The sequence below is a fragment of the Furipterus horrens genome, unplaced genomic scaffold, assembly GCF_987537825.1.
Source record: "Furipterus horrens unplaced genomic scaffold, mFurHor1.1.pri manual_scaffold_9, whole genome shotgun sequence".
NCBI classification, from domain to species: Eukaryota; Metazoa; Chordata; class Mammalia; order Chiroptera; family Furipteridae; genus Furipterus; species Furipterus horrens.
In genome coordinates, this window is record NW_028327179.1 from 79,556,586 (window position 1) to 79,571,009 (window position 14,424).

A 14,424-nucleotide genomic window follows, 5' to 3' on the forward strand; every position below is an offset into this window, starting at 1 on the left:
CATTTTAAATCCCATAGAACTAGTTTTCCCAAAATTCATTTGGAGAAATTCAGACCTAAGGGGAACAGCTACAGGGTGGAGAGGCTGGACATCAGGGAGAGAGGCGCAGAGGAAGCTGGGCTGGCTGGCAGGCTGGGACAGGGCTCCCAGGCAGGGTGGGGGGCCAGACACTGAAGTGTCTGCAGGAAGAGAAGCCACAGGGCACCCTCACGAACATCTGAAAACCCTTCCGACCGGGATTGGGGCTCTGGATTCTGAATCCAATATCATGGCCAGCTTCATGAAGCCACCTAGATATACCTGCCCAGCCAGGAGGAGCCTACCTGCCTGAGGGCCCCCTCAGCTTTGTGCCCCAAGCAGGGCTTGCCCAGGCCACTTGCTGAAAAGGCAAAGACCAGAGTTGGAAGGTCCAATGAGCTGCTTGAGGCACAGACTGGGTTAGAATCACTTCAAAGGCCCACCCAGCTTGAGGCAGGACTAGAAGAGGCTGCAGGGGAGGGACTCCTGCCAGACCCAGGTCACTGAGTGATCATGGCACTCAGCCCCTCTACTCTCTGGCCCTGGTGAAATGAGAGGCTGGGTCAGATGATTCCTAAGGCATTTTCTAGCTTTAATGCTCTGGCAGGAGGCTGGGGGAGAAAGGATTAAACAAAAATGTAAGATGACAACCCTGACTTCCAGAAGCCTGAAATCCAGGTGACAAGCTGTTCCAATGCACCTGTTGGCAGTGTCCACCACGGGGCTAGACCGGGGCTGGGCTGAGGACATCCCCACAGACTTTCTGGAGGAGGAGGGGTGGAGTCAGGCCCTGAACCGGGAGGTTTGGCCCCAGGGATGGTGTGGCTAGGCAGAGGGCCAACACTTGGGAATGGGCTGGGATGGGGCAGGGAATGTCAGGCTTATTTTGGAAATAAAACTACATGCCCAGGGCGCTTCTGACCAGTCCTGGCCAATCAGCCTGGCAGGGTGGCATTAGGGTCTTTCTTAAAGGAGAAGGTATTGAAGTGAAGCAGAATGTTCACAATCCATCTGCCTTTTAATTAACTTGCCCTGCTGTCTTAAGTGATTCCCTGCTTAGGCTCATTCTTTTGAAAATTCCAAGGTGCTATTTCTGACCTGTGATGTACTATTGCCCTACGTCTCTATAAGCAGTGTTTTAGCTTAAGGGGCAGTTGCATATTAATTACAAAGTTAATTATGTGCTGTATAATCATGTTGTAATTCATTAGTTTACTCTACACTCTGAGAGCCTCATGCTAATAACAGGATCTGACAGAGGGTCTCAGGAATCACCAAGAAATTTCCATTGACAGTCCAGAATGAGGTTGAAAAGGACTTGAGACCCCATCAAGATACTTCCTTGGAACCCATTTGCTTGACCTGAGGCCAGGTCCTTGTGCCCCTCAGGCTGTCAGGGTGCTGGACCCCAGCTGCCTGGGGCTCTAACAGCACACAGCCTGGAGCACGAGCTGCCTGCAAACCCTGGTCTACTGAGGACAGTGGAAAACCCAGCTGGGTCTTGTTTTTTCCCCCACTGAAGTTCAGGGACAGGAACAGAATTTGTTTAAAATTACTTACGGAACAGAGAGTCAGTTCTAGGTGAAAAATAACTGCTCATATCACTAACATGGATGGCCCTGGGAACACTGACCGAGTGGCAGACCTGGAAGGGGCCTCAAGAAGATGCAGGTCTGAGGCTGTTCAGATGAGGAGACCCAGGCCCAAGGGAGGGGGAAGGGCGTATCTAGGATTTAGATCAAAGTCTCTTTACATTCTTTTCCTTCTCTATTTCATCCCCCGAAGCATCCAGGGATCTGAAAGGGAACACTGGTCATGTTTCTCTCCCCTCTTTCCTGTTTTGTTTTGTCTCCTAACAAAATAACCCATGGGACAATCTCCTTAGATTAACTAACTCCTTAGATTAAATACAGTAAGTCCTTAGACAATCTCAGCCCCACTGAGGCCAAGCGGCCTGGTCTGTGAACTGAGGTGAGAGCTCCCTCCCTCCTTGCGCAGCATCAGATGATGGATGGGAAGGAAATGCAGGTACTCCAGACTCTGCCCACATCTGGAGTGCCCAGGGGATTCTTTCCTAGAATCATCTCTTTCTTCCCAGGCTATATGTTGTCAGCCACTGAGGAATCCCCTATGAGCCTGCAATGGCACTTAAAAGTCAGTGTGAGTCCAGACAGGCTTGCTGCAAACTCCCTCCTGTTACTCTGCAAATCTGTGGGTCCAATTTCAAGCCTTCATTGTGTGAGGGGATACAAAGGCTGTAACCTACTCCTGGACGTAACGATATGATGGCTGAGACCCTCTGCTTTCCAAATATAAACCTGCTTGTCTTATTTCTGCTGACAGCTGAATGAAAAAAAAAATTGTGGAAGTCCTTCCCCTTCTGACTCTAGTCAACAAGAGGAGAGAAGGACTCAGAGCCCCAGCTGGCATGGGAGGAAGATAAATAAGAAAAAAACAAAACATGTCCTTGTGCTACAGTGGAATGTTTAAAAAAGAGGTGGAAAGCACAAGGTCAGGGGCAGATTTCATTTTCTATAATTTCAGCAGGCTCAGGGAGGAGGCAGGATGCTGCCGACTCAACAGTTTCAGGGGAATCACTTTTGGAGGGAACTCATTTTGGGGGGAGGGGGTGCTTCTTAACAGCCAAACACTGTGGTTTCTTTCCTGGGAACACTTTGGTTTCCCTGGCAACAGAGAAGTCCAGCCTCCAAAGTTCTGCTCAAAGACCAAGGCCTGGCCTGGGATGCTCCCAACAATTAACCATGGCCAAGGCTTCACCATCCTGCTCGCACAGGCAGTGAGCTGGGGGGAAGAGGTGCAAAAATGTCGGCTCTGCAAAAATATGGGCACCGGTCCCTGTCTCTTCCCCCTCACTGCCCCCCGCTCCACTTGTGCAAGCAGCTACTCATTCCCAGATCACCATTTTGCAGGGCTTTATGGTTGAGCAGGTAAAAATGCCAGACAACACCTTGGAAGCAAGTCTGTGTCTGACAGCACCTGAGGACCCTAAGGGAGCAGGAAAGGCTCTGGCTTAGGGAGCTGATGGACTAGCAAGGCCCGGTCTCGTGTCCAGTATGCTTCAGCCTTGTATGGCTAGCATAGGGGAACTTTATCGGGTGAGAGCAGGTCTGAATTTCTGAAGTCATCTTCCTCCGTCCAGCCTTGCTCCAGAAGTGCCTTTTTAGAGCCCATTTTTTTTAAAAAAAGATCTTATTTATTTTTAGAGGGTAAGAAAGTGAGGGAGAAAGACAGGAGAGAGAAACTGATGTGTGAGACACCTAGATCGGTTGCCTCTCGTGAGCCCCCAACTGGGGATCTGGCCCATAACCCAGGCAAGTGCCCTGACTTGGAATCAAACCGAATAACTTTCTGTTTGCAGGTCAGCACTCGATCCACTGAGCCACACTAGCCAGGGCTTGAGCCCATTTTTCCAAAGAGAAATATTTAAATGTCTGGGAAGATACCTTTTATGCATCAGGTATGGGAGGAAATGGGAAAAAGAGAGCAGAGGGGATAAAGCGCAGACCCGCGATGGCATGTGCAGAGCACTTACCTGGCACTGGGCACTGTGCTACATGCTCTGCAGACATTATCTCATTTAACTTGCTCTCTAGTTGCCAGCTGCAGCAGGGGCCATTATCCCTTGCTGGATGGAGTTGAGGGGTTAAGTGACCCACCCAAGGTTATCCAGTAAGGGAGTGGCAGAGCTGTGAGCCACACTTGCCAGTCTCAGAGCCCTGTTCTGAGAGGGGTAAAAGGAGTGACAGAGTCAGGAAGAGGAGAAATGGACTGGAAAGTCGTTTACTTCCCTAGTAGCAAAAGGGAGACCGAGGTTCCCGGAAATTCCCCTCCACAGAGCTCCCCATCTAAACATTCCCGAGGAAGACAGGCTGTAGAGCAGAGCTACCTGGAGGCTCCCAACCAGAGGCACATAGAGCTCTGGCTGATGTGCCCTGGGGGTCTGATACTGCATCCTTTATGAGCTTTATCTCCTTTAAAGCCCAGAACAGCCCTCCAAAGTAGGTAGTAATAATACATTTTACAGATGAACAACTGGGGGCTCAGCAGCATGTCCAAGTTCACACAACTAGCAAGAGGCAGAGCTGGGCCTCAGTCTTATGCCAAAGTCTGCGTAGTCTTAAATAATGATGATGATAGGCAAACCTTCCCGAGCTCTAAGTGCCTGTATTATTTTCAGCACACTTTGCATATTAACTTACTTTGTTCTCTCAACCATTCTATGATGTAATGCTATAATTAACTCCATTTTACAAAAGGGGAAACTGAGGCACAGAGCTCTGTAAGCAATATGGCCAAGGGCACACAGCTAGTATACTCTAGGGCCAAGTTTGGGCCCAGGCAGGCAAGCACTTGAGCCATACTTATAACCCGTAGGATGAGCTACTTCTTTAATTACTAGGACAGCCTGCCTCCCAGGCTTGAGTCCTTGATTCCGGATGGCTCTGGAGTCCCATCAGTTGGGTTTTTCCCTTCCTTGAGCTCAGGAAGAGCCCTGGGGAGCTCCCTCTCCCTCCATGGAAAACATCAGGTAGGCCCTAGACTGCATTTCCATGGGTGTGTGTGTGTATGAGTGTGCCAGTGTGCACGCCTTAGGCCTATGCTGCATCCGGAGTGTGTGTGCAGCTGATTTATAACCCTTAGAGAAAACAGAATTGCAAATCTCACCCACAAATCTTCCCTGTCAAGGTACTTTTGACAGGCAGACATGCTGTGAATTCCCACGAGCAGGCAGGCCTCCACTCAGCCTTGGCTCCCTCACGCTCCCGCCTCCAGGACTGAGCCGTGGGGACCAGGCCACGCATGGCTCTGCTGAGGTCCTCTCGTGATCAGCAGCCTGGCCAGCTCAGCCCAGGAAGTGGCTACCAACTTAGGGGGTACTGGTCCTGTTCATCAGAAATGCTGGCTCCTGAGTGACCGGGCCCTGGGGAAATTCATGAGACACAGGTAACCCATCCCTCCCCAAGGGTCCCACCACACTGCTAGCCCCACATTTCGGTCCTCACTGCTCAGCTGGTGGGGAACAGGGCCCGTTGCCATCTACAGAACTGAACAGGAGGACACTAGCAAATATCTATTGCACATGTGCAGTGTACCTCGTCTATACTCAATATTTTAGTTTGTCTCATGTCATCAGCATGTCAGTGCTCAGAAGCAAGACTTAAGAAAGATTATGTTCCTGGGGCCCTGGATCTGAACATGGGCAGCATGATTATAGAGCCCGGGCTGGGGACTACTCTACCCTTAAATCCTCAAACTCCACCGAGGGACCTTCAGCCCCGTTCCTCACACACACACACACACACACACACACACACGCACGCACGCACGCACGCACGCACACTAACTCCCTTTCCCTGAGAAGGCACAATGGGAAGGCCCTTTTGGGTGTGGTTGGGGCCACTCCATCTCAATTTCCACAGCTGTGAACATGGGAGATGTTTCTGGTTTCTGAAGACTTAGAACCAGTGCTGCCATGCTGAGGCTGGTTCGCACCATCCCTGCCAAACCCAGCCTCAGGGGGTGCTGTGATGACAGAGCAGGAAAGGGACATGTGCTCTCTCCCCCAAACCTCACCCTGAAGGGCCTTCCCAGCACCTGGTGTAGTGGCTGTACCACACCCTCTGGAAAGCGGCACCCAGCACCGAGGTCCTCTTGGAGGTCTGTGATAGCCAAGCCAATTCCCCTGCTGCCCCATTTCTTTAGATGGGAGGGTGGGTGAGGGCAGGGCAAGAAGGAGGCTGACACTCTGGGAAGTGACAAGGGCAGCACTAGGCCACAGTCTAGGCTCTGCCCTAACCTGCTGTGTGAGCCAGGCCAGTCCACTGCCCTTCCTGGGTTGTCTTTTCTTTCTAGAAAATAGATTGGGCTTGACGGCAGGATTATTGAGAGGACTGAGTTAAATGAGCACAAGAGAGCCCTCAACCCTTCTGAGAGGTGTGCACATGCACACACACACACACACACACAGCATGTGTACACAGGCACACACATATACTTGCACACACAGAGCTGGGATGGCATCAGGTCACAGGAGACCCCCAGAGTACTCGGCACCATGCTGCACTTCCCACGAGGTATCTCTCTGGCCTGGCATCAGGGTCAGAGTCCTGCTTCCCCCTCCTCCAGCTCAGACTCCCTCAGCCCCAAACCTATAATCACAGGCAGGGAAAATGACACCTTGACCAGCAGCCACCCCCAGCTGATGGGCGGTGAGCTGGGCGGTGGCTATGGCGGTGACTGGAAGTCAGGCCTGGGACACAGAGCTGCCGAGTCAGGGGAGGTCAATGGCGGGGGACAGAAGCATGAGGACTGTGGGCTTTGGGGTGGGCAGACGATGAATGAGAGGGAAGAGGGGAGGGGTGGGCATGAGGGCCAGGGCTGGTCTGAGGCTGGCTCTCTGCAGGACAAGTCCCAGAGAGGGTCAGCAAGGGTCATGACCCTGGAACCAGAAGCACAGGGCCCGAGACCCTGAGACAGGCTGGCCTGGCCCCTGGAGGAAGTGGGACAAGCACTGCCCTCAGTTTGCGGTTTGGGAAGCTGCAAATACACTGAGTCCAGGGAGACTGGGGCAGGGCCTGGGCCTCTGCATTTTAGTTTCGTTTCGTTTAGTTTAGTTCTTTAATTTTAGGGAGAGGGGAAGGGAGGGAGAAAAAGGGAGAGAAACATCAATGTGAGAGAAACATCCATTGGTTGCTTCTTGTACGTCCCCTGATGACAGGCCGAACCAGCAACCCGGGCATGAGCCCTGGCCGGGAGTTGAATGGGGCAGGGCAGGGACTCTGTACTTTAGAATGAGCCCAGGGCATGGTAGGTGGCTGCTGGGGATGGCAGGAAGGCGCTGGGGTTTCTCCCACCTGTGCTGCTGTCCCCTCAGCCCCACCTCCATTTGGCATGAGGGCAAGGCCATGGCAGCGCCATGGACACTCTGACCACATCTGCCAAGCTCTGCTGCTCACTGTTGGTCTCCTCAGAGGCACATGGCCCATTGGTGGGTGGGGCTGCAGGTCTGCCCCTGTTTACTAAGGCCGGGTCAGCAAGGCTAGGGGTAGCCTGTGAGCACTCCTCCTGGGCCCTCCCCACCAAGGGCAGCTGAGTAGGAGCTAAAACCCACCCCTGAACTTCCTGGGCTCTCCATCCAGGGCCACGTGGACCCTCGGCCCATCTCAGTGGGGAAATAAAGGCATGGTCTCCTGGCAAAGGGACATCCCGCTCCAGGCCCTGCTGCCCTGACTCTCCATGGCCTCGGGACAAGTCACAGGCACTCTCTTGGCCTGGCTTTCCTCATCTGAAACAGGAAACAAGAGGAGACTCAATTGTGGTGATGTGCAGACAGCGAGGGGGGAACATTCAGGGTAGACGGAGTGGCTGCAACAGAAGCTATAGGGTGAGAAAGCAGCTGCGCCCATGCCCGTTGGGCTGGCCAGGAGGGTGGGCTTGAGGCTGGGTCTGGAGTTAGGGTTGGGTCAAGGTTGAAATTATAGTTGGGGACAGTGCTGGGTTTCTCGGACTGGCACCGTTTAGAAGTAATGTGTCCTGTGGGCACTGAGCAGGGGCTCTTGGCTGCTGCCTCAATGTCTCTGGATCACACACAGGGACCACTCAGACGGAGGCAGCAGTGTTTGCTTGGGGCCGCCATTGGACAGGTGGACAAGGAGCCAGTCAGTGGAAGTTGCGGCCTGCCTGCTTCTCTCTGCCCAGGGATGGTGATCTGAAGCCAGGGGGCCCGGCGTGAGGGCAGGTGGCATGAGTGGCAGTTGTTCCAGAGGCTTGTCTGCTCAGTGTGCCTGCTCACCCGCTGCCCAGTCCCTACTTGCCATGGCCTCACCAGCCCCTTCCCTGCCCCCCTCATGGGCCAGAGATGGCTGTCACCGTGGCAACCCCGCTCATTCCGTCCAGGATAATGAAGCCAATGTGTTTTTCATTTCCATGAGCTGGAGTGAGCAGAGTGGGGGAGGGGGCTCTTCCCTCTCGGCCCCGCCTCTGGAGGAAGAGGCAGGCTGGAGAGAGAGTGTGGGATCTAGCCAGTGGAGCCACACACGCTAGTGGAAAAGGGGTGAGACCTAAAGCCACCAAGCTCTTGCCCCCCCACAGCAACGATGTGGCTAGACAATGCCAGCTAAAACAGACAACACAAAGACCAGGAGAGGCAAATGGGGCTCCATTTCTAACTGTGTGACGTTGGGTTAGTGACTCCATCTCTCTGGTCTCACATCAATACAACCAAGTTCGCCAAGCATTTATTGGGTCTCTCCTGAGTGTTAGGCCTTCTGCCGTCTCTGGAGATCTAGACCAGATCCAGACAGAGCCCCTGTTTTCCAGAAGCCCACAGGTTCTCAGGAGAAGGAGCCTGTACTCAGTACATTTCTCAGCTATAAAAAAAATGAGGTCAGTAACTCTTACCTGTTGCTGCCGATCTTTGAATTACTATTGGGAGGTTTATATGAAAGTGTGCATGTGAACGTGCCCGGTGCACACAGTAGGTGCTTTATAAGTGCTAGCCTTTCTTTTCTTCATTCTGGGTGTATGGCTTGTAGCACAGAGAAAGCACATGTCTCAGAAGTTCTCATGCGTGAGTGAGCAGTCGCTGCTGCCCTAACGTCTGTCGTTCCTCCCTGTGTCTGGATAGAGACATGCTCATTTTGGCTGGCGGTGAAACTGAGGCCTAAGCAGGGCTGGGCTGGGCTGGGCTGGGCAGAGGCCGGGTGACAGAGTGGTGGCCTTCGGCCAGCCTATCTGTGGCAGGGCTTGTCTTCAGCCCAGACAGGGAAGAGCAGGCCCGTCTGGGAAACCCAGGGCCCACGGTCGCTGCCCTCACACCCCTGCCCCCAACCCTTCTCCGAGGGCAGGGCACCAAAGGCACTCACGCAGAAAGCCCTGGCCTGTCTCTCCCCAGTAATTCAATCACCTTGGAGGCCAGTGGCCCTCTCTCCTGGCTGGGCTGACAGATGAGAGACGGAGGGAAAAAAAACACATGCAGGGGAGAGGGGGTGGGAGACCAGGGAAGCCGACATGGAAAAATCAGAGCAGGGTTTGAAAAATGAAGAAATAAACCTGCCAGGAGGGAGACAGCCTCGACCCGTCCTCCATAAAGCTGTCTTAGGGCCACCAAGGACGTTGGCAGGTGGGGGAGGCCGGAGATGGCTCCTCCTGGGACCCCAGTCGCCCCCCCCAGCTGAGCTCCAGTCTCTGCCTGGTAAGGGGTTGGGGAGGAGGGAGGCTTAGAGGGCTTGTGGGTTAAAAGGGGGCAGGACTGTGGGAGGTGCAACCACGGGGCAAACAGGGCCAGGAGAGGCCTCCTGTCCCAGTGACACACTGAAACCCGCACACAGTAGGCACTTGGTGTTGGACTGCATCACAGGGTCTGCAGGCAGCGAGCGGAACCTCTGGAGCAGGCTGACTAAACACAAGGACTCAGAGAGAGCCCATTCACCTACCTGACCATTTCCCAAAGGGAAGACGGGCCGGACAGGTCCAAAGTCATGGGGCAAATCAGAGCCACCTGAGTTGTCCAGCTAGGGGTCCAGGTAAGACCACCTTCACCATGAACTATAGGGTTGGGCTCCTCTCCCCCCATGTCTCTACCCTAACAGTGCCACATCACAACCAGCCCAGGCCAGGGGCCAATAAGAATTATGCTTTCTAGGAACATTGACTGACTCTGAAACCTGCTCATAACCTAAGAACAAAAGAGAAGGAAAGAAAATTATAAAGTGACCAGAAAGAAATACATCAGAATGTTGACCAGGATGACCTCTGGGTTGGAGGATTCTGGGCAGATGTTATTTTTCTTCTTTCAACTTTCCTGTGACTTCCAGACTTCCTACAACAAGCATGCGCTACTATTACAATAAGGAAAAAGGGACATTATCAGAGTTTAAAAGAAATAAGTCACTCTCACCAAATGCTACTTGTGCTAGGTTCTCTACTCACAGGACACAGTCAAAGAAACAGGCTGGATTATGAAGCCCCGTCACGGAGGCACAAATGCCCACCCACAAGAACCTCCCTCTGTGGCCTGCAGAGCCTGTGAGGTCACTCCAGGCAGGAAGGAGGGGATCAGGGCTCCCCTGACTTTGCTGTGTGACTTTAGGTGAGTCCTGCACCTCTCTGTGCACTGATATTCTCCTCTTGCCCTTCTCACCTCACAAGATGGGTGCTGAGGACTCACGGGTCTGGGTTTCAACTAAACTTGGGAAACTACATGGATTAGGGTTCAGGGCTTCTCTGGAGGGACACTGTCTGGGAAGAGGGGGCAGCTGAGGTACCTCCAAAGACCAGGCAGGCTGAGGCAGGGCAGGGGAGTGGCTAAACAGCGCCAGGAGGCCAGGGGCCAGCTTTCATTCCCTGTTTACAGTGGAAACACAAATTTGAAAAGGCTTCACTTTTCCACTGTTTTTGTGGCGGTGCTGTGGGGAGCAGGGCTTCCCGAGAGTGAGGCCAGCTTTCCAAGGCCACAGCGAGTCCAGCCGTGCACTGGCCTCCGACAGGAAACACCATGTTTTCAATTTACGGGTCCCTGCCAGGCATATTGAGCAGCCCGAGCTCCACCAGCCTGGCTGTGCAGGGAGAGAGCAGTTCCAGGTCTGGCTGCAGCTGGGAAGCTGAGGCAGGCCTGGTGGAGCTCCAGGACCCCAGAGGGACCCTGTAGGATACTGAGGAGACTTGGCCCTGGGCAGTGGTGCCTGGCGCAGTCTATATGGTTTTGCAGCAGCTGAAGCGCCTGGTGACTCCTCTCTACAAACTCCACTTCCTTGCCTCCTGGCTCCCATATCAGTGAGTCCTACTCTCTTTCTGGACAGAAGGGATACCGAGGTCCACAGAGAGAAGAGGCCCCCAATGCCACCAAATTATTAGTGAATAAAGAACAATCTCAACCCAGATTGACGGGTCCCAGCTGAGCCCCCTAGCAAAGTGGGCCTCCCCTGCCTTCCCCATGGTAGTGACGACAGCTGACCTCCACCACACACCTACGGCCCAGGCACCTCCCTTGCACTGAAGCCACAGAACAAGCCCAGGAACTGTCTGATCTTCATCTTACAGATGACTGAAAGTGATACCTAGAGGTTTAAGAAATTCACTAGGGTCATTCGGCTGGTGACCATGGCGCTGGGAGTCCTGGACTGTACCACAAAGCTGCCCCTCTCCAACCCCCCTTCCTGGTGCTGCTCTTGGCTCTGTTCCTTGGTGTTTGGAGCTGCCCTTGTCCAGGCTGGCAGAAAGCCTCGCTACCATGCAGGCTCTGCCAGCAACTCCCACCATTGGGTGCTTCTGGAAATTCCCAGTGAACTGAGTGATGCCTGCAGCAGGGTGTTCATTCAGCCAGCGGACACGGAAGGACTTGGGCTACGCTGATGGGCAGGAGGCTGTGCTCTGGCACTGAGGAGAAGCTCGGGCTGTTGCCGCACCTCCCCACTGCACAAAGGGCGAGGCCTCGTAGTTCTAATGACCTGTGCTTCTCTTGCCCACTGCTAGAACATCAGCTCCACGAGGACAGACCTGGTCTCCTGCTCACTGAGGTATCCCAAATACTTGGAAACATGCCAGTAGCCAGTAGGTGCTAAGCAAACATCTGCGAATGACTAAGGGGTGGTGCTTGGGGAGGGGTGCTGTCTTCACACGATGGGTTTGAAGAGACCTGGAATCCCTGCCCATTAGCCACATTACTACCATGTTTCCAGGGGAGGAGACGACCCCATCCCACGGCCCCATCATGGCTTCCAGCCCAGGCCCCATCTGCACAGAGCTCTCCTGATGCCCCGCTTCTCCCTTTCTAGGACTCACTGAGGTCCAGCACTAAACAAAGGGTGTGTTTTCAGGGATCAAAATCCCTTGCTTGTTTGTTTGTTTTTCCATGCACTGTCCCCTCCCTGCTTTTTTCTGTCCAGGGCATTCCTGTTTCCAAATGGGAGCCACTTTCTAGGTGGGGGATGGCCGGGCTCACACTGGCTCCCTGCAGTCCTGTGAGCTGGGCCAGTGCAGACATGGACACAGAGTCCTCTCATCAAAGACAACACCAGGGCTGCCAAGGAGGTGGGTGCCCAGGGCTCCAGCCCCAGGCTGCCCTCCTGCTGGCTGGCCTGCGGGGAGCCACACTATGTCCTCAGAATTGGGAGGAACCTGTGCCCTGCCTAGTCCACGGACGGCAGAGGTGCTGTGTATGCATGTGTGTACATGTAGGGGAATGGGAAGAGGGACACACATACTCACATACAGGCATGCAAACACATATGCACACACCCTAGAGAGGGAAAATAAGGGATTGGGGGGCGGGGAGGGAAAAGAAAGAGCATAGGAGACAAACTAGCACTGAGATGGACTTAGAAGAAGGCTCAGAGACAGAGAGCATCTGTGAAAAGGGCGCCCGCTGGAGTGGTGCAGTGCACCTGCCCTGAGTGGGACAAACGCAAGAGAGTCGCAGAAGGGGGCAGACCAAAGAGATCCATGAAAGAGACCCAGAGAGTGAAAGGATGAGCATGAGAGGGGGGCCACAAGGACAGGCAGGTGAGCCAGAGAGCAAGAGAGAGGCAGACAGGCAGACCGAGTGCAGGTGGCAGCAGGGCAGACAGCACATTGCAGGTGTGGCAGCTCGGGCCCCGGTGGGCTTTTCTGGGAAGACTTCCTGCTACCAGGGGTCTCCTTCCTTGTCTGGATGCTGCGAGGACCGCATGTAGGAACTGAGAAAGATGGGCTGCCGAGTCCCACGGGGCACCCCCCCCCCCTTGCCCTTCACCCTCCAAGCCCTAGGAAGGTGTCCCGGGTGCAGCCCAGCAGCCCTTCCCCTCTCATTTCCCTCCTCCCCTTGCCTCCAGCTCAAGCCTGGAGAGCGGCCAGGGGAGGGGAGTCAGACAGAGCAGGAGGTGGTCAGGTGCACAGAAGCTGCTGCTCCACCCCTCCAATGACCTGGGCCTCTTTGCATGAGCCCTTCTTCCCATTTCTGGGCCTCAGTTCACTCCCTCAAGGGGAGCTGGGGTGTGATGGTTCCTTAGCTCTCCCAACCCCTAACACCCTGTGTCTCCAGAATTTCACATTCAGCCAGGGTCTTGGGTGTGCTCTGTGCTCTCTGTGTCCTCTCCACCTGCCCCCAATTCTGAATGACCTCTTTGAACTCCTCCAAACCCCAGGTCCATTGTGCTTACATTTGAAAGCCCAGATTTATAAAAAGTCATCTCAGCTACAAAGGGGCTCCCTGAGAGGAGCACCCCTTCCCTGACAGCACCCAGGGGATGGGTCCCTACCTGCCCACATTCAGTCTCTCCTCTGACATGCTGATTTCCATGAAAGCCCAGTGAGAGATGAAGCGGTTGCGTCTTTCTATAGATCAAAATCTTCACTGGCTCCCATCAAATAGAGGTGCAATCCACCATGGGACTGCATCACATGCTCTTCCTCCTACTCGCCTCTCTGGGGCCAACAGCTGGGTGGCTGGGGACTGCCCTGTGTTCACTCGCACTCTTCCATCCACTTTATCCCATCCTTTCCCTGCCCCTCTCAGTGGGAGCTCTGTGTCCCAGGCAGCCCTGCAGCCCAGCCCACCTGCTCTTGAGAACTGTGCACAGTGGCAAAAGCTCTGGGACACATCCTGATACGGGCAGACTTAACCCATGGCTGTGCTGGTCACTCCAACGCCACCAGCTGAATCTGGAGAATGCTCCTACTACATGCCTAATCCTCTTAGGCTCCAGAGAGGAGGCTCTATTCTCTTCATTTTAGGATAAAGGGGAAGAACATTTGAGAAGTCAGGTGACCTGGTGTTACCCAGCTCAGAACCTGAAAAGTACAGACCAGGTCTTTGGGAGACAAAGCTAATGTGCTTCCAGGAAACCTCCTCTGACCTCCCTGGTTAGTAAGGAGGTTCTCTCCCTGCAACAGCTGAAGTGTGTGCTCGGTGCCTTAGGTCTGGCGGAGGTCTAAAGCTTGAAAGTCAGATGAATCTGGGTTTAAATTTTGGCCCCACCTCTCAGCAGCTGTGTGACCGTGGGCTTGCTACTTAACGTCTCTGTTCCACGGTTAACTTACTTGCAAAATAGGCTCTATGAAGATTAAATTAGATGATACATATAAAGTACATTAACACAGGCATGCATCCAAGGGTCCTGGCCTAGGTCACACTCTGCCCTAAAGCTGTGACTTTTCCTATCTCACCCTGGCCCCACTCAAATCTTGAAATCCTCTGTGTGCCAATCTTCTATCAGCCTCCTCCAGGAAGCTTTCCATAATCCCCACTCCCCAGGGACTCCTCCTCAACCTCAACACTTCCTCTGGCCCCAGAGGCACTGGGTACCACTAATCCTGTTCCCTGCATGCAAGTCTTGGCATAGAATGTGCACTACCTGAGGGCTGGCAAAGAATCTTCTGCTTCCTTGTTTCCCAAAGAGCTGAGCGCAG

General features: G+C 53.9%; 1 protein-coding gene and 1 long non-coding RNA gene across 3 annotated transcripts in view; both read right to left on the reverse strand.

Annotated features, from left to right (window-relative positions):
• Window positions 1-14,424, reverse strand: part of LOC150002005 (putative palmitoyltransferase ZDHHC11B) — a 123,073-nt gene that overhangs the window by 34,583 nt on the left and 74,066 nt on the right. The gene's annotated exons all lie outside the window — the stretch shown is intronic.
• LOC150002007 (uncharacterized) overlaps window positions 1-14,424 on the reverse strand; it is a 70,633-nt gene that overhangs the window by 4,602 nt on the left and 51,607 nt on the right. The window contains exon 4 of one of the 2 annotated variants that reach the window (XR_016513070.1): window positions 7,151-7,324. The exons of the other annotated variant lie outside the window; for it this stretch is intronic. This is a non-coding gene — a long non-coding RNA (uncharacterized LOC150002007). The remainder of the gene's footprint in view (window positions 1-7,150; window positions 7,325-14,424) is intronic. 2 annotated transcript variants of the gene reach the window in all.